This window comes from Dreissena polymorpha, chromosome 15 (genome assembly GCF_020536995.1).
Source record: "Dreissena polymorpha isolate Duluth1 chromosome 15, UMN_Dpol_1.0, whole genome shotgun sequence".
NCBI classification, from domain to species: Eukaryota; Metazoa; Mollusca; class Bivalvia; order Myida; family Dreissenidae; genus Dreissena; species Dreissena polymorpha.
The window spans coordinates 58,636,376-58,659,095 of NC_068369.1; the positions used below are offsets into that span (position 1 = coordinate 58,636,376).

The following is a 22,720-nucleotide window of genomic DNA, read 5'->3' on the forward strand; positions in this document are numbered from 1 at the left end:
AACACAGTCATAAGTCTACAGGCTCATAAGTCGGGGGATAAAAAATGATACGAAAATGGGAGATTTTGAATATGTTTAAGTCATAAGTCAGAAATTGTCCGTCCAAGAATTTCATAAACAGACGCCATTTTAAATGTACGGTTAGCACATGCATAGCTCCGCCTTCGAATCTTTTGCAGAGAACAGAGGTGGAGTTTAATGGTTAATTGAGCAAGTGTTTTACGCAAGTTTAGTTCTGATTTGCCGAAATTACTCGGCCCTAAGCATTGAACAGATGAATACATTTATAAATGATTTTCAGAGATATACTGATAAGTTTCGATTTACAAACTTTCTTTACAGTTCCTAACTGTGGCAGACACTCATGTTTACAAAATTCTTAAACACATATATCGTAAATAATTGCAGTGTTTTATTTTATTATTTATATTCATTATCAAATTGCAAAGTAATACTATTTTTATCTACTATAATATTGGGTTTGTTTAATATAATTAACGTGTTAAACAATATAGTTGCGTCACAGAGTCGGAAATAAATTTGTTGGAGTCGCAATTTTACTGATGCTGATTTTCATATTGTCTGTAATTTGTACCGGAAATAAATATTGAAAAGTGCCCATTCATTTTTGAAAAGTGCCCTTTCAACTTTGTAAGTGCCCATTGTTTTGTTCATCTATGGGGATCTATCTATCTATCAGAGAAAAAATATCCTGATCTCTGGGAAATAGTACTAGATGTACTTGCTTGACTCTCGGATGATGCTTTAGGTGAATTATCCGCAATTCCAAATACAGCCTTCAGAGTCAATTGATCTTGACTAGGTTTTAATTTCTTTTCAGGAGGCATTTTTAGCAATATGAAAGCAGAATGCAAACGTTGCTATGGTTTTTGTGGTCTTTTATCAACCGGAGGTTTCACGCACAAAGCAGAGAACCAATGCAAATATGAATGAAGTAGTATAGTTATGGCGATGTCACAGTAAAAATCAACTATTACACTCAATAAAATGAAGAAAAATACAGGTTGTGTTTACAAAATGATTGACACGTACATGTATATTTCCAATATTTTTCTTTCTTAAGAAGCAATGCCCTTTTTAAGAGGCAGATCTTTTTGCCATTTGCGCTTTTGGCAATTTTAATGCGCAAATAATGCAAAGCGCACATGAAAACTTATCACTGCAGGTCCTATCAGGTCATTTCACCCTAAAACCTGTTCGCACTACATGTAGGTCACTCTGAGTCATTTCGCCCCGGGTCGTTTCAGCCTTACAAGTGGGTTGTTTCACCCTTATAATCCCCACGCTTTTGGAAAAGCGTGGGGATATTGTGGTTATCTCTACCGTCTGCCTGTCTGTGTGTCCCTCCGTCCTGGCCACTATCACCTCCTACACTATAAGCACTAGATCCTTAACTTACACACATGGTAGCTATAAGCATATGTGCGACCCTGCACTAGTTGGAATTTTGATCTGACCCCTGGGTCAAAAGTTATGGGGGTAAGGATGGGGCCAAGTCAGAGATTTTCACTCATTTGTTTAGGTTATTTTACATTAACTTCTTCATTTCTACACAGATTTACTTCAAATTGATACTGAACCTCTCTTATGACAATACGGTCAATCTAAACTTTGCATGGCCCCTTTACCAACCCTGGGGCACCCCGCCCACATAGTTTCATAGGGATTTGTCCCTTTGCCCCCCAGGTTGTTACTAATATTGAAACTTTCTAATTTTATCAATAATGATTATAAAAGCTTATTGCATATTTCCAATTTTCTCAATAATGCTTATAAAGCCTATTGCATAACTTTACAGTTTCACAGCTGCTTGTGGATCCATGTACAAAGACATTTGTAATAAGCAGTTACTTGAACTAAGAAACCTGTTATAATGCATTCTTACTGATATAAGATTACTGGTTGTTATTAACAAGTTTGTCTCATAGCCTTTGTCATTGTATTGGTACAACATTCCATGCAAATCAACAAACATTTTCATGATGCAATATGTATTACTTATTTATCAAGGTTTCTTTATAATAGTGTTGTTTATTGTGGATTTGATTTGACAACAAATGTTTTCTGTATTGGTTTTCTATAACCACCTGGTAACGCCAATTATGCAACAAATTCCTAGGTTACACCAAACTAGTATAAAAAGGAAATGCAGACCTTCATCTGTACTGCATTCCTTCTTTGTAAATAAATGGTGTTTTTCTGTTTGGCGTTGCAGGTAAGAAACTGATTTTACTACATTATATTTGATTCAATTTGTTTTACTTCAAGTTTCAAATACTTAACTGTTTTATGGTAATATAATTATTTATTCAGAATTTTTGTCAGTTTCAATGATAAGTCAGCTATGAATTTAAATGCAATAGAATTAAGTCTGTTAATTTATATCAGTTTAATAATTATGTTTGTTACAGTTTAAGTCAATTCATATTTACTTTCAAAGCGAGTGGCTCTATAAACTTAAATTCCCTATGTAATCGTGTATTAGTGATTTTAAGTAATTTGTGTATTGTATTTGTATATTTGACTGCATTCCTTCTTTGTAAATAAATGGTGTTTTTCTATTTGGCGTTGCAGTCCGGCTTCCTCCTAAACCTCTCACAGAAAAAGTTAAACTACATCAAGGAGTCGTTACATCAAAATTATTCGAGTTCAATATTCAATTTTCAAAAGACAATTCAATGAGCAAATTGTATTCCAAATAACTGAATAATATATAAACAAAACGCTTATAAACAAAACACTTCTTAACAACTTATCTTGACAACAAACTCACAACAAAAGTTGTCAAAATAGACCACACCCACCTAAAATTGCCTTTTACTATAATTTCTTCATTTCTACACAGATTCACTTCAAATTGATACTGAACTTCTCTTATGACAATACGGTTAATCTTAACTATGTATGGCCCCATTACCAACCCTGGGGCGCCCCGCCCACATAGATCACACCCACCCAAAATTGCCTTTTACTATAATTTCTTCATTTGTACACTGATTCTCTTCAAATTGATACTGAACCTCTCTTATGACAAGACGGTCAATCTCAACTATGCATAGCCCCCATTACCAACCCTGGGGTGCCCCGCCCCTATAGACCACACCCACCAAAAATTGCCTATTACTATAATTTCTTCATTTCTACACTGATTCACTTCTATTTGATACTGAACTTCTCTTATGACAATACGGTCAATCTTAACTATGCATGGCCTCATTTCCAACCCTAGGGCGCCCCGCCCACATAAGCCACACCAATCCAAAATTGCCTTTTACTATAATTTCTTCATTTGTACACTGATTCACTTCAAATTGATACTGAACTTCTCTTATGGCAAAACGGTCAATCTCAACTTTGTATGGCCCAAATACCAACCCTGGGGCGCCCCGCCCACCTAGGCCACGCCCACCCAAAACTGCCTTTTACTATAATTTCTTCATTTGTACACTGATTCACTTCTAATTGATACTGAACTTCTCTAATGACAATACGGTCTATGTCAACTATGCATGGCCCCATTACCAACCCTGGGGCACTCAGCCCACATAGGCCACACCCACCCAAAATTGCCTTTTACTATAACTTCTTCCAGTTTTTTTTGTTGGCCCGATTTTATATTTGAAATTTGGCTATGTTCCCAATCCCAAAAAGTATACTTTTTTGCCCAAAATGTGGCAAAAAATTCTCAATTTCCAAAAAAATGTTGTTGTTTTTTTTAAGAAGTGTCTTATGCGTATTATATCTCAATTTTAAATCAATTACAGATAACAAAGTATTATATGATTTTGTTCTTTTAATTTGAATGATTATAAAGAGTTATATCAAAAGTAGTATTTCCCTAATCAGTGGACTTTTTGTTTGGAATAAAAAGGCTAATGAATTTATTTTCCCAATTTCATGAAAATGCCGATAAAATTCCCAATTCCAAAGCCATGGGCTATCTTCCCAAAAAGTGGGGACAAAAATCTGCTTCTTCATTTTTACACCGATTCACTTCTAATTGATACTGAACTTCTCTCATGACAATTCGGTCAATCTCAACTATGCATGGCCCCCATTACCAACCCTGGGGCGCCCCTGGGTCAAACATGTGGCGTGGGGATATGTGTCAGCCTCTGCCGCGCCATTTCTAGGTTAAGTTTGATTTACAATTAAAGACAATTAATTAACAAACCAATTATCTTTAATTGAATAATTAATTAAAGTAAGTTGTATATAACACCTTAAGGGCTTTTACACCTCTTACACACACCTATGTAACCCATGAAATATACCAACCACAAGTGTGAAAGAGACATTAATTTTGCGACAACTGTATATTCAGATAATTAAAAAATAAAAATTTGATGTGTTACACGTATTTGTTATGTCTTGTTGCTGTTGTTAGTACCGGTAACTCAACACAATCTTATGCTTTAGATATGTGCAGTGAATGGAATAACAAACGTTTTTTTCTTGTCTACACTCTAAGCAGTATACTTTTAATATTGATTTTGTTTGTTTTATATGTATCAGTGACTTGTTTACCCATAACTATATAGAATATTAGACACATTGTTGTGTGCAAATTATATGGTAAACATTGAAGGAAACTATACCGACGATTGCAAGTCATGTGCTTCTTATTATCCCCCTATCCCCAAACATCCTTGTCAAAGTTTAAAAGGAAGTATGAATTCAGCTTGTGACAATCTAAAGATAAATCCTTTTGAATTGCTGTGTATATAAAAACTAGGGCGAAACGACCCAGGAGTTAGGGCGAAACAACCTATGGCAAACGGGTATTAGGGCAAAAGGACTCACTGGCGAACAGGTATTAGGGCGAAACGACCTGGATTCTAAACATAAACAATGAATGTGGTGCAAACTGAACTGTCTAGGCATGCACATTGATTTCTCTTTAAACATGTTTTTGAGTGATAAACTTGATGTCATACAGTACACTCCACGCGTTTTCCCCAATTTCCCTCCATACTCCGCGGTGATTGACCTGGAGGGAGATTAAGAAAATCCCGCCAGATGCGGCGTTTGCATGATTTTGGACGCGGCGGTTAACGATCGGTAAAACTGATAAGCCGACGCGGCGGCTCTCGGCGTTGGCAAAGCAGGGGAAACTCTGCGTTTTACGAGATAACGATCAATTTAATTTTGTTTGACTTCCTGATTTTCAAATAAAATTACATTTATTACAAGTACATACAAGTACATGTAGGATAATATTTACAATAAAAAAAAAACAACCAAGATAGATCGATCCCGACGTGGTTGTAGAAGTAGTTGTTGTTGTAAAGAAAACTTGTTGATTTACGACAAACAAAACGTCGTCTTTTAACTAATACTTACCAATTAATATAAACACAGTTTGCAACATTGTTTTTATTTTGATAATTTAATCCAAATTTTTCATGTTAGCAGGTGATTTTCTATACTGAACATGTAAACAAATGACCAAGGACCCTAAAAATCTCGCAAATCTGTGTGAATTGACAGTTTGACGTAATCAAAGAAAAGCCGCTTTCTGTCTAAAGGCATAACTTACTCAAGTAAACACGTTCAACGAATGCATAAGGAATGGTTTTAATTGTCGGAACAAAGTCAATTCTCTGCTCGCTAATGCATTTATTTTCTCTTTGAAGTTAGGTTATTTCATTGATTGCTAAAAGAAGGTGGTAACTATTGAGTTGATAGTTTCATTTAATATTCACAGTTGTATTCTTGTTGCGTCGACATTCAAAACAATGTTTACCAGTAATTATGGACCAAATCGGCAGAGTGACATTCACACATGTTAATCCCTTTTGTCAAAACACCCCAGACAGCAGTCTACACAATAGGTCAGTGGAAAAGCTTTGCGTGTTTTCATAACGTCAAACTCTTAAAATCCAGTTCCGCCCAGATGTCTTCTTTAATCAGTTTTAAGTACAATTACTGTTAAAATAATTACTCTACTAAAATACCGTAACGATAAAGATTCGGCGTGTATGATTTGAAATTATTTTGGAGGAAATATCAACTTATTCGCGATATAATTTTGTTAAAAAATACCAAAGAAACTTTTAACAGAAATCAACAAAATTCAATGTTCTCTGCGCTATAAAGTTTGTATAAAAAAAAATCAATACACGCACGCTTTGCAGGAGTATACCTTAAACATTGCAGCATAATTTTCGCGCGCTTTTGTCGGAAAATATACATGATGACTGTATATTGGAAGCATTTGTAAACGTCGTGTTAACATTAAAAATCGTACTGTGTTTCGGATTACTAATTATTATTCTCATTTGGAAATTTTACGGAACATTTATTCTTGTCTTATATGTGTTATGATTTAAATATTATTTTGTCAAATGTCTTATATTCATTCATATTGTAGACGTACCTGTGAATTAAAAAACATAATTTTTATACGTATTAATTTTCTATACAATTATCTTTTTTAAACATGTACTACAGTATTTAAACAATTTATTATAACAATGTTTTTATTTTTTGGCATGCCCAGTAGCACACTGCTAACGCGGCGTTGCGCGGCGGTCACTGATAAGAACGGAAATTGTCTGCATTTACCGACTAGGCTAAAGTATTACACGCCGCGGGAATTAGCAAACGCGGTGTAACGCCGAGCGTTTTATCGAGTTCACCTCGCTCTCTCAACGCCGCCTGAACACTCGCTAGCAGAAAAAAAAACCGCGGAGGGAGCGGGTTTTTTGGGGAAAACGCGTGGAGTGTACTGTAAATCTCTTTTGTCTGTATTTTTTGGAAACATTTTTTAACCCTTAAATTCTTGTTTTTATTTTGTTCTTCCATACACTAACAAACTCTTTATAAGACTACCTAATAACAGGGTTTTATTTTAGCGGTAACCACTAAAAAGGTTTCGTGTTTAGAACAAAATTTTCAGGGGGTTTTCTGCAATGTTAAAATGGCCGTAAAACGGACCCGATCACAAATCTGATGAATGCTGTCGAAATAATCTGCTAACTGTTGAAATTACACTCCGCCGCCTTTAGTTAAATCGTTGAAGGCTTCAGTTATGCTGAAAATGATAATAACATTCTTAAGCAAATATCTACAAGTCAAAACAGACGTGTTTTTCATTCAGTTAGGGCACTTAAAGGGTAATTTCGACACATCAGGACTAAATCAAATTTGACTCTTAAAGCAAGTATATACAATTTTTTATATGCGTTTAATTATACTAAATTGATAAATAAAATATGTTACAATAACTCAAAATAGGCAAGACAAATTATACATTAAATACCAATTTCATAAAATGCAGCAAAGACAAATTAGCGCCCTGACTAGATTGTGAAGAACAAATTTTCCTACAATAACCAAAGCATTCGTCTTTTTATTCGGAAGAGAGTTAGTGTTCGTGTGTTGAATGAATAAATATTGTTGCAGAAATTTAAAATTAACCGTTAAACTAAATTTAGATACACATTGTACATGAATGATATACATGCTGGCGAATTCGACTGTACAGCCGTTTTCGATTTCAGAATTACAGTACAGCCAAAGCGGAACAAACGTATTTCGCGATCCGCGGCGGCAAGGCGAAACGAGTCGATGCCGCGTCAGTCGTTGAAGCCGCGTCAGTATGCGGCGGCAAGTAGCAATTCGCCGCGAAACTTCGCATCTGTCCGCCGAGGCATGCCGCAATCCGCGACATGATGCCGAGTCGATTCGCATCATGAAATAAAAAAATCTTTTCAAAATTATTAGTTACGTGTAGTTAACAAATTATGAAAGAACAATTATAATAATAATTAAAATCATAATAAATTTATTGTGCGCGGATTGTATTAGCGTATAAATGTAAGCGTAGTTAATGTGTCTGGCCAATTATTTAGTTTGTTTCCCCCCCGTGGCGTATGTATTTCACACATAAACAAGGTCACGTAATTATGTTTTCGCACATACAAGTGGTCAAGGCTCCAGCATATGGTTGAATTATAAATTAATTGCATGTTGATTCCGCTATTATATTTTAGCTGATAAAAATAGCAGTTTGAAGCCACATCAATAATCAAGACGGTGACGACGTATTTGTAGTTTTGTTAATTATCAGCTTATTATAACTATTGTTTGAATATGCGTATATATACACATTTTATTTTGTTCATATTATACAGTTAATATCGCTACTAATTACCCGATAATCCCGTATATTCCAGTTTTAAAGCAAATGCTGGTAAATATTTACGATACACAAACATTTTCGATATTTCCTTAAGTATCAAATACATTTTGGCAATTTTTACTATTTATAGAGATGATGAAATAACGTCTTATCGGGGCGTTTTTTTTCTCCACTGAACACGCGATTTACGCCTGACGTGATGTTCATGTAAATACAACACAAAATACACCCAAACTTTCCAAACGACGTTCTACATGTCTGCATAATTTTCGCGCGCTTTTTTTGAAACAAAGGATATTTTAGCACTGTTTATTTGACGCTAAAATTTGCCAAAGGACGCGTTAGCATTAAAATTCGGAAGTGTGTTTCGGATTACAAATTTAACAATGATAATCGAACGAAACATAAACAGTTGCGCGTAATTAATTCTATGCTACACATACATGTATGTACATGTAGGTGGATATCTTTTCACTCGATCCGCCGCGTACGTATGCGGCGGATTTACTCCGCGAAAGTACGCGAGGTTAATACAGACTCGGCGTCGTTGCGCGGATCGATGCCGAGTGCCACAGCGATACGCCGCGTGAACACACGATTCGGCCGCCGCGGACTAATAATCTGGCCGTGGCGTAGCCGCGGATTATGTTTGTGCCGCTTTAGCTGTACTGTACATATCTGGCTTATTTCACATTTTTCAACACATCTTTTTCTGAACTTTTATTTTATTTTATATTGAAAGATATATATAATAAGTTTTTTACACATCTTATATAAATTCATTTATATTTGACAAAATCATATATACTCGCTTTAAGGTGTTGAAATTACCCGATTTTGCTCTACAATGAATGGCAATGTTATAGTGGGAACAATATTTGATTAACTCAAATTTGACTCAATCAACACTTAGTCAAATTAATCAAAGTTGTTTGCACAGGTAATTATTGCCCTTTCATACTGCTATGAATGAATGTAAAATAACACTTATTTAATACTCATGTATAAAGGTGGTACGTAAAGTTTCAAAGTGGTACATAAAAGGCCTGGTACATAAAAACACTGGTACAGTTTGCCAACACTTATGGTAGCTGTGAGCATATGTGCAACCCTGCACTATTTGCAATTTTGATCTGACCCCTGGGTCAAAAGTTATGGGGGTTGATTTGGGGCCAGGTCAGAGATTTTCACTCATTTTTTTTATGTTATTTTGCATTAACTTCTTCATGTCTACACTGATTTACTTCAAATTGATACTGAATATCTCAATACGGTTAGTCTCAACTATGCATGGCCCCATTACCAACCCTGGGGCGCCCGTCCCACATAGACCACGCCCACCCAAAATTGCCTTTTACTATAATTTCTTCATTTCTACACAGATTCACTTCAAATTGATACTGAACCTCTCTTGTGACAATACGGTCAATCTCAACTATGCATGGCCCCATTACCAACCCTGGGGTGCCCCGCCCCTATAGACCACACCCACCAAAAATTGCCTTTTACTATAATTTCTTCATTTCTTCACTGATTCACTTCTATTTGATACTGAACTTCTCTTATGACAATACAGTCAATCTTAACTATGCATGGCCCCATTTCCAACCATAGGGCGCCCGCCTACATAGGCGACACCCACTCAAAATTGCCTTTTACTATAACTTCTTGACTTCTACACCGATTCACTTCTAATTGATACTGAACTTCTCTTATGACAATACGGTCAATCTCAACTATGCATGGCCCCATTACCAACCCTGGGGCACCCCTGGGTCAAACATGTGGCATGGTGATACGCATAGGCCTCTGCTGTGCCATTTCTGGTATTTAATTTTCCATAATGCTCAAATAAAAACAAAATGATAAGTGTCTAAAGTATACATTAGGTAAAGGAATAAATTAACAAAGTTTTAACGAGAAAGCTTTTGTATTATCCTTACAGGGGAGATAAATGCAGCAAAAAGTCAACCGGAACTGATTGAATGATTTATGTTTTGAAATGTGCATATGGATATAGAAGGCTCTATTATTTTCAAATAAACTTCTTGCTGATTGAAAACACATGCCATGACAATGTTTTGAAATACTAATTTTGTAAGTTGAACAGGGCTCAGACTAGGTTCAAACTTGAGGGAGAAGTGACTTCTCCCTGAGCTGAAATTAGGGAACAGTGAGGCCACTAGAAGGAGAAGTGATTTCTGTTCGGCGTTTAATAAAATCTTCGCTTGTTTTATACCCCTCATTACACCAAGCCTTAGTATCATCATCAATGACAAACAAATACTATTTTCAAATTCAATAAATCCTTACATATTCAGTCACATAAATCAATTCATACAAATACAACTTGTGATTTCCATGTGCATCATAAAAATAAACAGTACTTTAATAATGCAATGACAATCCAAACCCTATTTACATCATAATGTATCAATACATGATAATTAGTCAGTGATTTTTTTCACCCAATTCGGAACACGTCCGGTACCAATGCCATTGGGAATTCTTCGCGTCATGAAATCACCAAATTGTGGTAAAAACGAGTCTTAACAAAACACAATCTTAATGCATGGGACCAAAGACCTATAGATTACATATAGTATATTACTGTTTATCCGAATTGTATACCTATCCGAAATATGTACACTTGAGAATGCCTTACCTGTTTCATTTAATAATCCAAATTTTCCTTGTTGTTATCTGGTTTAACAAACCTTATTACACGTACATGTTTGTTAAATCCAGTTAATGCTTTCTCCATTATTGAATCACCATTAGTCTACTTGTAATTTGAATCGCCAGCTTTGAATTGTACGCGGGTTTAATGTTACAATACATCTGCCATGTGCAATGTCGAAGGTCATGAGTCATGGTGAAGCAATTTTATTCTACTCGGATAATTTATATCTAATCGAGGAAATGTGTTTTCTCATTGTCTATTGTGTAGTATTAGGACTTGTTAGTATAAAAATGAACCGTGATTCCAGTTTATATAAGATGGGTGTTACTCGTAATTATCGGTGGATTAACAAACTGACAATATAAAGAAGTGAAACTCCAGCTGCTGGAGCAGTATTGAATTTTCATTAAAACAATTAGTTGGTCCTTTATTTCAGGCAAGTGACCGATTGCCCAAACAATACAAAACAGCATATTACAAACCAACATAAACACACAAAAAAACTCGCTGGACATTTACAGTAGTGGATCTACGTAATTAATAGACCTTTTCTTTAATAATTTTTCCGACTTTCTTTAACCATGCCGTCTGCCAAAAACATGTAATTATCGAATGGTCAATCAATTATCACGTTATCATTAGACAACTAACAGCACGCGCAAAGAGGTTGCGGGATATAAAATAAAGTCGTTTACGTATGGATACGGTAGATAAAATTATGGAAATTAGCACTACAGTTTGAACGGGTGGGTTGTTAGTTTTCGTTTATATGGTTATGAATTAATGTCTGACAAAATAAATTGCACATCGACTGGATAATTAGTGTTTAAGAGTTTTGAAACACGAAACAAGTAAACAGTAGAACATACTAGAATAAATCGTATTCATATTTACTGTTTGGAATGTGTTGCGCGTGTAAACTTATTTGAGCGTAAATACTAGGGATGGCAACGGTTAATCGGTTAACCGGTTATCCGTTTCTTAAAAAGGTTAACCGATTACAAAATTAATATTCGGTTATTCTTGCTGAAAACGCATTTTTTTGTTGAAATTAATGCTCAAATCGTAAGTTTTGTTTTTACTTCATTTCACTGTATTGGCTAATCCGCTAATATGATCGCAAATTATCGGCAATTACCACCCCGTGATGCCCCCCCTGTGGATCGAAAGCGATTAGAGTTGTAAACCATCGGGGTGCAGCGGTATCATGAGCAGGCACACGAGCACCTACTATGCAGTGTGTTTGTTTAGCACTTTACAGTCTATTGTGTTTCAATTATTCAAATATCGATAAATTTAAATTATAAACCGACCAATTACGCTTGTCAATTAGCACATTTGACTGTGATATGTCCTATTTTTTTTATAAATAGAACATCAACGTGAGTCGGTAAAGCTTAATCAGATAGCACGTATTTAAAAAGTAAAGTGACAATCTATAATCATGCCTCTATCATTGGATGCCTGGACATTTTTCAAACGGGCTGCTGACAAGAAATCAGCTACATGCATACTATGCCCAACGACACTGTCGTTGCAGAGGGGTACATCCAAGCTCCGTAGTCACATTAGATTAAAACACCCCGCTGAATTTCGATGTGAGCCATCTCCAGTAAAGGTGACATCACTGGACTGCTGTGTAAATACTCCGAAAAAGATGACTGGCTCAGAAAGAGTCAATTAAACTTTTTTTTTTTGCATGATATGATATGTCACAATTTACACGTGCTGTGAAGTATGCCTTTGTTTTGACTACCATTTCTTGATAAAAATCAATAAAGCGTGACACTGATTACACCCGATCACTTTTGTTTTAACAACTATTGCAAACTTTAACGATTTGCCTGTTGCAAAATATTTATTTACGCTAATTAACAATTGTTATTAATCAGCAAACTGTTAATGCATGTAATTCTTAAAGGATAATGGATGTAAATAAAACACAACACAATTCAAATTCTACACTAGCTTTTATTGATCGAGATGTAGAACAATAATTATGTGTAAATGACGTGAAGCTAATATTACAACAAAGAAATATCACAGTTCACCGACAAGCATATGAAACATTGTTTATAAACTCATACGTTTTTCGGATGTTGTTTTTTATTCATGTGGTACAAAGACAGGCGGTTAACCGCTCGAATATCAAAACAGGTTAACCGGTTACGGATTTGCTTAGGTTTGCCATCCCTAGTAAATACATGTCTATAACAACATCATTTCATCGCTCAGGTAAACTATTGCATATGTATATACAATGCGCGCGTTCTCATTGGTAACTATCTATGTTAATGTACCGCTTAACTCCGCCTGCAAAGCGTGTACTAATTGGGCTTGCAGAACAGTCGGGTTATTCTAAACTGGTTGACTGACTGCACATACCGGTAAGGTGTCAAATGGGTTAAAACAATAGACGAGTTAATTGTTATTGTTTACATTTGGGATTTTCTGCGCATGCGCACTGACTGGTTGGCAAAAACACTGGTTAAAGTAACGTAAAACATATAAATGAATATTCACAAATAAAAGTTCCTCTAAAAAAAATACGAAGTAGTAATTAGCATAGAGTAAAAGTGATCGTAAGACTAAATACTGACAATTCCACAAAAACAAAATAAATAAGCCGTATTCTTTCTGATAATAAGACTTAAATAAATTATATTTCAACACTAATAAAACAAATATTAATTTTAATATAATTTAAGTGGTGTGGTTAGTATTTTATTTCATCAGCGATCGATAGAGTCAGAGGTGCATTATATATATATATATACACTCGTTCCTGTTAATACAGTACACTCCACGCGTTTTCCCCAATTTCCCTCCATACTCCGCGGGTTTCGACCTGGAGGGAGATTAAGAAAATCCCGCTATACGCGGCGTTTGCATGATTTTGGACGCGGCGGTTAACGATCGGCAAAACTGATAAGCCAACGCGGCGGCCCTCGGCGTTGGCAACGCGGGGGAAACTCCGCGTTTACGAGATAACGATCAATTTAATTTTGTTTGACTTCCTGATTTTCAAATAAAATTACATTTATTACAAGTACATACATGTACATGTAGTATAATATTTACAATAAAAAAAAACAACCAAGATAGATTGATCCCGACGTGGTTGTAGAAGTAGTTGTTGTTGTATAGAAAACTCGTTGATTTACGACACACAAAACGTCGTCTTTTAACTAATACTTACCAATTAATATAAACACAGTTTGCAACATTGTTTTTATTTTGATAATTTAATCCAAAGTTATCATGTTAGCAGGTGATTTTCTATACTGAACATGTATACAAATGACCAAGGACCCTAAAAATCTCGGAAATCTGTGTGAATTGACAGTTTGACGTAATCAAAGAAAAGCCGCTTCCTGTCTACAGGCATAACTTACTCAAGTAAACACGTTCAACGAATGCATAAGGAATGGTTTTAATTGTCGGAACAAAGTCAATTCTCTGCTCGCTAATGCATTGATTTTCTCTTTGTTTGTAGGTAATTCCATTGATTGCTTAAAGGTGGTAACTATTGAGTTGATAATTGCATTTAATATTCACAGTTGTATTCTTGTTGCGTCGACATTCTAAACAATGTTTACCAGTAATATGGACCAAATCGGCAGAGTGACATTCACACATGTTAATCCCTTTTGTCTAAACACCGCAGACAGCAGTCTACACAATAGGTCAGTAGACAAGCTTTGCGTGTTTTCATAACGTCAAACAGTTCTTTAATCAGTTTACTATACAATTAGTGTTAAAATAATTACTCTACTAAAATACCGTAACGATAAAGATTCGGCGTGTTCGATTTGAAATTATTTTAGAGGAAATATCAACTTTTTCGCGATATAATTTCGTTAATAAATACCAAAGAAACTTTTAACCGAAATCAACAAAATTTAATGTTCTCTGCGCTACAAAGTTTGTATAAAAAAATCAATACACGCACGCTTTGCAGGAGTATACATTGTACCTTGACCTTGTACATTGCAGCATAATTTTCGCGCGCTTTTGTCGGGAAATATACATGACTGTATATTGGAAGCATTTGTAAAAGTCGTGTTAACAATTAAAAATCGTAGTGTGTTTCGGATTACGAATTATTATTCTCATTTGGAAATTTTACGGAACATTTATTCTTGTGTCATATGTGTTATGATTTAAATATTAATTTGTCAAATGTATTATATTAGACTAATTCATATCGTAGACGTACCTGTGAATTAAAAAACATAATTTTTTTACGTATTAATTTTCTATACAATTATCTTTTTTATACATGTACTACAGTATTTAAACAATTTATTATAACAATGTTTTTATTTTTTGGCATGCCCAGTAGCACACTGCTAACGCGGCGTTGCGCGGCGATCACTGATAAGAACGGAAAGTGTCTGCATTTACCGACTAGCCTAAAGTAATACACGCCGCGGGAATTAGCGAACGCGGCGTACCGCCGAGCGTTTTATCGAGTTCACCTCGCTCTTCCAACGCCGCGTGAACACTCGCTAGCAGAAATCAAAGCGCTGAAGGCACTGAAGATGTTCGCTATTGCATAATTTAACACGCAATTCATTTTTCAAAATCAATCGCAAGTTTGAAATGAACACACGCCATTCAACTTTAAAAAGTGTGTGTCATAGCGCACGGGTCGAGTTTTGTGTGCACTTTTTATCATCCTTATTATTTCATAGAACTAACTAAGACAAAATAAAAACAGCATGCTTTTTTGGAAGTTCTGAAAGCAAAGTAAGTATGATGAAAATGGTAATGAGAACTTAATATAAAGAAAATTTGCAGTCACCATCATATTAAAGGAATATTTTTTTCTAATAACAAATGACTATCTCACCAAGAATATAAATTCATAATGAAAGTTCCGTGTACAAAACTTTTGATTTTTGACACCATATACAAATTCAAAATATACAATAATCTTCGTATCTTGTATATGGAGGAATAAAAGTATATAAACATTGCTGTTTATGCTTTACTTGTTACTCGAGCAGTTCACACGGTGTCAACAACGCTAACATAAACATAGGTATAGAGCACTAATGCGCTTTTAGGCGAAGCTGTTTCAGTTTTCATCTTAGTGACTTTAACATAACGCCAACAGACACGCATGAATATTTTCGAATATTTAATAAGCTGATTCGAGATACAACCTCTGAATTTTTGCTACATCACTGCGTATGTGCTCAATTCAAAGGATGTAGCACTGTTCAGTGTAAGGAATTCCGGACTACTCTCTGTGTGCTCAAACGACACAAATTGTGGCCCTGTTACAATTACGCGTTACAATCCATCTCGCAGAATTTCAATTTCGCCTCCAAGATGAGAAAACAATCATTAGCGAAATAGTATAGTGTCACGATAAGAGAAAATCGTTTAATTATCATACCACAATGTTTGCCGTACTTGGTCAGCACGTCTGGAAATCATTCCATAATGCGTCGATAGGCTGCCATTATTAACAAGTTTGCTATTTTGAATTCAATTTTGTATCAAAAAGCATTGTTTTTAAATGTGGGATTTTCAATTCGCAATGAGATTTGTAATGACCCTCGTCATGCGAAAATGGGTCTTATTCCATATGCGCCCATCATATAAATAGCCCACTCAGCTATCCCTCCTTCTGGTAAGGAGAACATAACATATTGAGTGATTTTAAAGCAAACAGCGTCGCCTATGGCCTGACTGCGCAAGAGCACATGTTGGGTTTAACAAACGCTTGCCGAAACGCATAAGACCCATTTTCGCATGACGGCGCTATTGACGTGTGATTTAAATGTAACGAAAGAAAACTGCGTTTAAATCAAATATAAACATACGATATATTTCGATAATGAAGAAAGATACTCATAACAAGGCATATGAGGACACATATGAAGTGCTCTCCCGTAGTATATTTTTTATTTACTCACACTAATGTGTGGTTTGACAATGCTAACACACATTTCATGCGGTGAATATGCAGCTTACAAGTGAAAAACACAACACAATAGTTTAACTTTTGTTTAATTGTATTCAATTATTTAGAAAAGTAAATTGCTAACTTTATTTCAAAGTGGGCGTATACGCCGACTACATTTTTAAAAGACATGTATTGTTATAAATATATTTAATATAATATATTTAGTTGTTTTCGGTTTTAGCGATTATAAAGCATTTTCGAGGTTGCCTATAGTATGCCTGAGTAATTGATGAACTCATATCCAACTGTCAATGTATTGAGAACTGTGAATATAAACAAGCTAACCCTTCTACTAAGCTTCTACTATTGCGTTGCTAGCACCCGTAAATACAAAAGATCGCTGCTATGTGTTGAGAACCAAGAACGCTTTCCAGAAATACCCGATGTAGTAGCTTTAACGAGGTTATGAAACAGGTCATTCGTATTATTATTATAAATTATTTGTTATATTCGGGTTAAGCGATTATGATTTTTTTAGTCTATCGTATCGCTGAAGTTATTGTTGAACTTATGTTCAACGTTTTATAAATTGAGAATATAAATAAGCGTCAACTTTTTCCCAAATCTCTCAATTTACGACCTGTACTACGTCATTGAGTTGTATGTGAGAGCGTAACCTATTGCGTTGTTATCGCCCGTAAACTTTCCTTTGTTTATCGACAGGCGCATCTATTAATAGCCTCATATCATGAATGCCAAAACACCCGCGAAAAAGAACCACGTGACCAAATAGGACGCTAAACGCAAATACCATGCAACTACGACTTTAATTATGTAAGAACGCTCCGCAATTCCTCTGAAGCCGGGGCCTTGTGATTGCTTTTACGTAAAGAATTGACCTCTAACTGAAGTAAGCAAAGGAAATGCAGCACCTAATTGACCCATTCCTTCTATGTGCGAAGGCAGATTGAATTTTACTAATGTACGGTTTGCCTATTATAACACACATTATAATGCGGTAAATATGCCAGTGATTTTTTTTGCTTTTTTTTCTTATAGCCTGTGCCTTTTGGATTGGGAAAATTAGCGCGATAAACCATGAAATTGGGAAAAATTGCGCGATAAACCATGAAATTGGGAAACATTATAAATATGATTATAAGAACAGAATTAAAATTATTAAAGTATGTTTGACAGCATTTTTATATTATAAAGTACTAATTTAATGTGTTCTTACAATGAAGACAATGTTAAGTTAATATCCTTCTGAATTCATATTGAACTTGCAATAATCTATATAGATTCTTAAATATACCATTTAATAATAACCTCTTTAACAGTAAGAATTTAATTCAGTATTCTTTTAAATTAAATATCATATGGTGAAAACATTAACAAATATTTATATAAAAAAAAACGCTTTAGTGGTCTTGCTATGTTAATCATTAACTAAATGATGTATTATATGGAGTTTAAATAATTTATGTCATTTCTTTACCTTTCAACATCTTGCACTTCAATGCTAATTGCTATTTCAGTAAACTGTAAAGCGTGACAAACATAATAAAACAGAATATGCATATGAATCTGATTTTACACAGATCCACTAACATATAAATCATATCATGTTTGTCTCTTTCCATTTCCGAACGATACTCATCTTAAATGCATTAACTTTGTGAGCAACGGTAGACTAACTCCAATTTCCCAACACTGATTTCCGTGATGCACATTCACTGTGAAGATTTGTAATAAATATTTGTTGTTTTTATCTCAAACGTTATATTTTGCGTTAATTGACACACGCATTAAATTATTCCGTAATAACCATATGATATCCGTTGTTAATTTGAATGTTATTTATCATTTTCGCCGCGCATCGCAAATTTCTCGTCTGCTTGCCGCCATCTTGGGCGTGTGTAAAAACAGGCGTTTACAATCGGGATACATCGACTATCGTCGATATCCTCCGCAATAGAGAGAGAGATGTGGATAGCAACGTAAAATCGTATTCGGCTAAATTCGCGAAAAATACGTAAGTCAGTTGTTGTTCGGCGACGACTCTGCAACTTGATCGGCACTCGTTCGAAATTATTGCTAAATTACATTGTAATCTTATTGGCTTTATTGGGAAAATTTTGTCTTTTTTTGGGAAATTGTAATCAAATTTTTGGGAAAAAACGTCATTTTTTGCAATTGGGAAGAAGCCGAATATCGGCTGTAATTTCTGGCAAAAAAAATCACTGTATGCGACTAAAAGTAAAAAACACTATAATTAAACTTTTGTTTTTAATTAAGTTATTTAGAAACCAAAATTCCAAACCTTATTTCAAAACAGCAAGACTACATTTTTTAGAGAATATTCTTGTTATATTTAAATGTTTTTTAACAGTTTCAGCGATAATGAATCATTTTTATGTTGTCTATCGTATCCCGGTAATAATTGTTGAACTCGTGGTCAACGTGTTATTAATTGAGACCTGTGAATATAAACAAGCGTAACCTTATACTAGTGCGTAATTCTCACCCGGACTCCCCTTTGTTTATCGCCAGCCTCATATTTATGAATGAGATGAGCGAAAATACTACGTCACGCAGACGCAGCAGAAAGTGGACTATTTTAATCATTCATAAACAATCTCCTCCGCGACACGTGCAATACGATCATTGTTTTTTTAATTCTTTTCTATAAAACACCATTCGAAACTATTGCATTTAACACGATATTAATATAATGTTTCCATTTGTGAATAAACATAATTGAAGAACTCAAACCTCTTGCATAACTTATACAACTCTTTCTTCGCGCGTAGTGTAAGCGGGAATTGGGCTAATCATACCCAGGCCGTATCGACCTGAATTTTACATCAAGCACATTAGACGGTCGCTAAAGCGACCATCTAAAAACCCGCGGAGGGAGCGCTTTTTTGGGGGAAAACGCGTGGAGTGTACTGTACGTTTCCGACAAAAGTCTCCATTTTTGTTAAAGCGACCATCTAAAAACCCGCGGAGGGAGCGCTTTTTTGGGGGAAAACGCGTGGAGTGTACTGTACGTTTCCGACAAAAGTCTCCATTTTTGTTAATGTTAAAATATTCCATATAAACAACTGATCAGTATTTTAGCTTTAAAATGTGGCTTAAATGATTGCTCAATATGCCAAGAGATGACATTGAGGTACAGTACACTCCACGCGGTTTCCCCAATTTCCCTCCTTACTCTGCGGGGATTGACCTGGAGGTAGATTAAGAAAATCCCACGATACACGGCGTTTGCATGATTTTGGACGCAGCGGTTAACGATAGGCAAAACTGATAAGCCGACGCGGCGGCCCTCGGCGTTGGCAATGCGGGGAAAACTCCACGTTTTACGAGATAACGATCAATTTAACTTTGTTCGACTTCCTGATTTTCAAATAAAATTACATTTACATGTATTACAAGTACATATATATATATTTATTTATATATATATATAATTTACCATTAAAAAAAACAACCAAGATAGATCGATCCCCACGTGGTTGTAGAAGTAGTTGTATAGAAAACTCGTTGATTTACGACAAACAAAACGTCGTCTTTAAACTGATACTTACCAATTAATATAATCACAGTTTGCAACATTGTTTTTATTTTGATAATTTAATCCAAAGTTTTCATGTAAGCAGGTGTTTTTTCTAAACTGAACATGTAAACAAATGACCAAGGACCCTAAAAGTCTCGCAAATCTGTGTGGATTGACAGTTTGACGTTATCAAAGGAAAGCCGCTTCCTGTCTGAAGGCATAACTCAAGTAAACACGTTCAACGAATGCATAAGGAATGGTTTTAATTGTCGGAACAAAGTCGATTCACTGCTCACTAATGCATTTATTTTCTCTTTGCAGGTAGGTTATTCTACCTGCCTGGCCATTAAGGCCAGTGGAGATAAGCCCCTAGGCTATGATTTCGTATCACCTTGTACACATCCTCGATCTGTCAATAACCCATTGTGCTCAATGCTTCATCTTTCAATGGTTGGTGTAACACGTCTTTTGATTTGACAAGGAAAGAGAAACAGCGAATGGATGGAACTGATACAGAAGGTCGTAGGTCTGAACGATAATAATGTTTTCTCTTTTGAATTCAAACCTCCTCTAGAGTCATACCTTATTATACATTTCTGGGAGAACTGTGCTGTAGATGATAAACATTTTATTAGGAAATTACTTTGAAACATAGGAGGAGGTTTGATTTCAAAGAGAAAATACTAGCAGGTTATATGTCATTAACTGACATATAACCATAATAGTATTTTCTCTTTGAAATCAAACCTCCTCTACATACCTTATGTTACATTTCATAATAAAGGTTTTTTAGTTTCAAAGGTTACTTTTTCTTCTTCAAAAAGTGTCATACATTTCTGAAATCTAAAGGTTTAAACATGTGTGTGAATTTCAGACCGATGGGCCGTCGATAAAGCCTGGCACGCTTTTTCTGACCATTTTACCCCCCCCCCCCTCTCCCATGTCACAAATTGTTACAAAATCTTGGACCCCCCCCCCTAAAGTACGTCAAAAACTCACAATTTCTAACATTTTTTTTTAATTAATACCTAATTCAAATTAAATCTAAAACACAATTCACTATTAAACCGTATTAAATTTCACCTACCGAAAAAAGAACTTTCACATTACAGGCTTTTATGACTGTAGGGTTGTTACGATGGGCAGTATGAATATTTATCCACGTGTTAACCTCTAATAAAAACAAAATTATAATTTAGCTTTTCTTTCAACCCTTTACTAACTAAAAATGAAACAGTCCAATAAATTATTTTGTCTTTGAAATCTGCGTGGAGGTTGTGCCTATTGAATAAGCCGGCCCAGCCAAGTTGCCTATTAAACATTTGAACAACACATTCAGAAAATACACAATTCGTCTTATTTTTACATAAAACTAATTCAAATGTTTCACAAATTTTTGAAAATTATTTTTAAATTCTTCTAAAGAAAAATAATAAATAAATTAGACATATTTTTTTTTAATATATGTGTGACATCACACATGGGCTGACCCCCTCCCCCATGTCACAAACTGTCACAATTTCTTACACCCCTCCCCCACCTGGGGCGTGACATACTTTATGAAAGGCCCCTAATGGTTAAAGCTTTAGACTTCAGAAAGGTGCCGATTTACTCGTTATATATCCATACATTTATAGCACAAAATAATGTTTCTATACGCATTAAAATTCACATTGAACAGTGCCTAATACAAAAAATCTATTCCGGAGGGGCAACCCCTCCCGCACCCTCCATGTTTGGGCCCCCCCCCCCCCCAGTCAAAATTTCTTGGGTACGGCCCTGGGGTCAATATAGCTGGGAGTTGTATTATTGCAACTATAGGAATAACACGACATTACGCTACAAAATCTAAAAAGTTATTATTTTTGCGTGTAACTTTGCTGGACAATAATGTATTATTTTGGCGCAATAAGTATACAAATAAACAAACAAAAACACTAATTTACCAGCATTAATTCCAGCAGGTTATTCCAGCCTTTATACTGAGAAACTGACGGCTTTTTACAATATTCAAGACAGCCATAGGCATCGGTAAGACGGATGGCGGTGGTCGTAAAGGTCTCAATAAGACTTAGGCATAAGACCACCAGAGTTAATGACAAACGTAGTAACAAGAAATATCTTTTAAAAAATATACGGCGTTGATTGGGATTGGAGTTGGTGAAAGTTAAAGAGTTCAATGAATGAGAACAATTATAGCGAATGTCTTTTTCTGTGCAGTTCTTAGCTGCATCATACGCAGTACAGTATGTACGCGAAGTTTTCTTGGCTTATTTTTACATTATTACATATTGCTGGTCATAAACCTATGTTTAAGTGTAAAATATTATTTCCTCGACAATGAAAGTATAAACAGTTTTATGGGCATCTAACAGTTTATAGGTGTCT

At 35.3% G+C, this 22,720-nt stretch overlaps 1 protein-coding gene across 1 annotated transcript in view; it reads right to left on the reverse strand.

The window, feature by feature from the left end:
* LOC127860275 (uncharacterized) overlaps nt 1–22,347 on the reverse strand; it is a 271,820-nt gene extending 249,473 nt beyond the window's left edge. The window contains exon 1 of the mRNA XM_052398273.1: nt 22,279–22,347. The gene's annotated coding sequence lies outside the window, so the exon portion shown is untranslated. The remainder of the gene's footprint in view (nt 1–22,278) is intronic.
* Nucleotides 22,348–22,720: the final 373 nt, after the last annotated feature.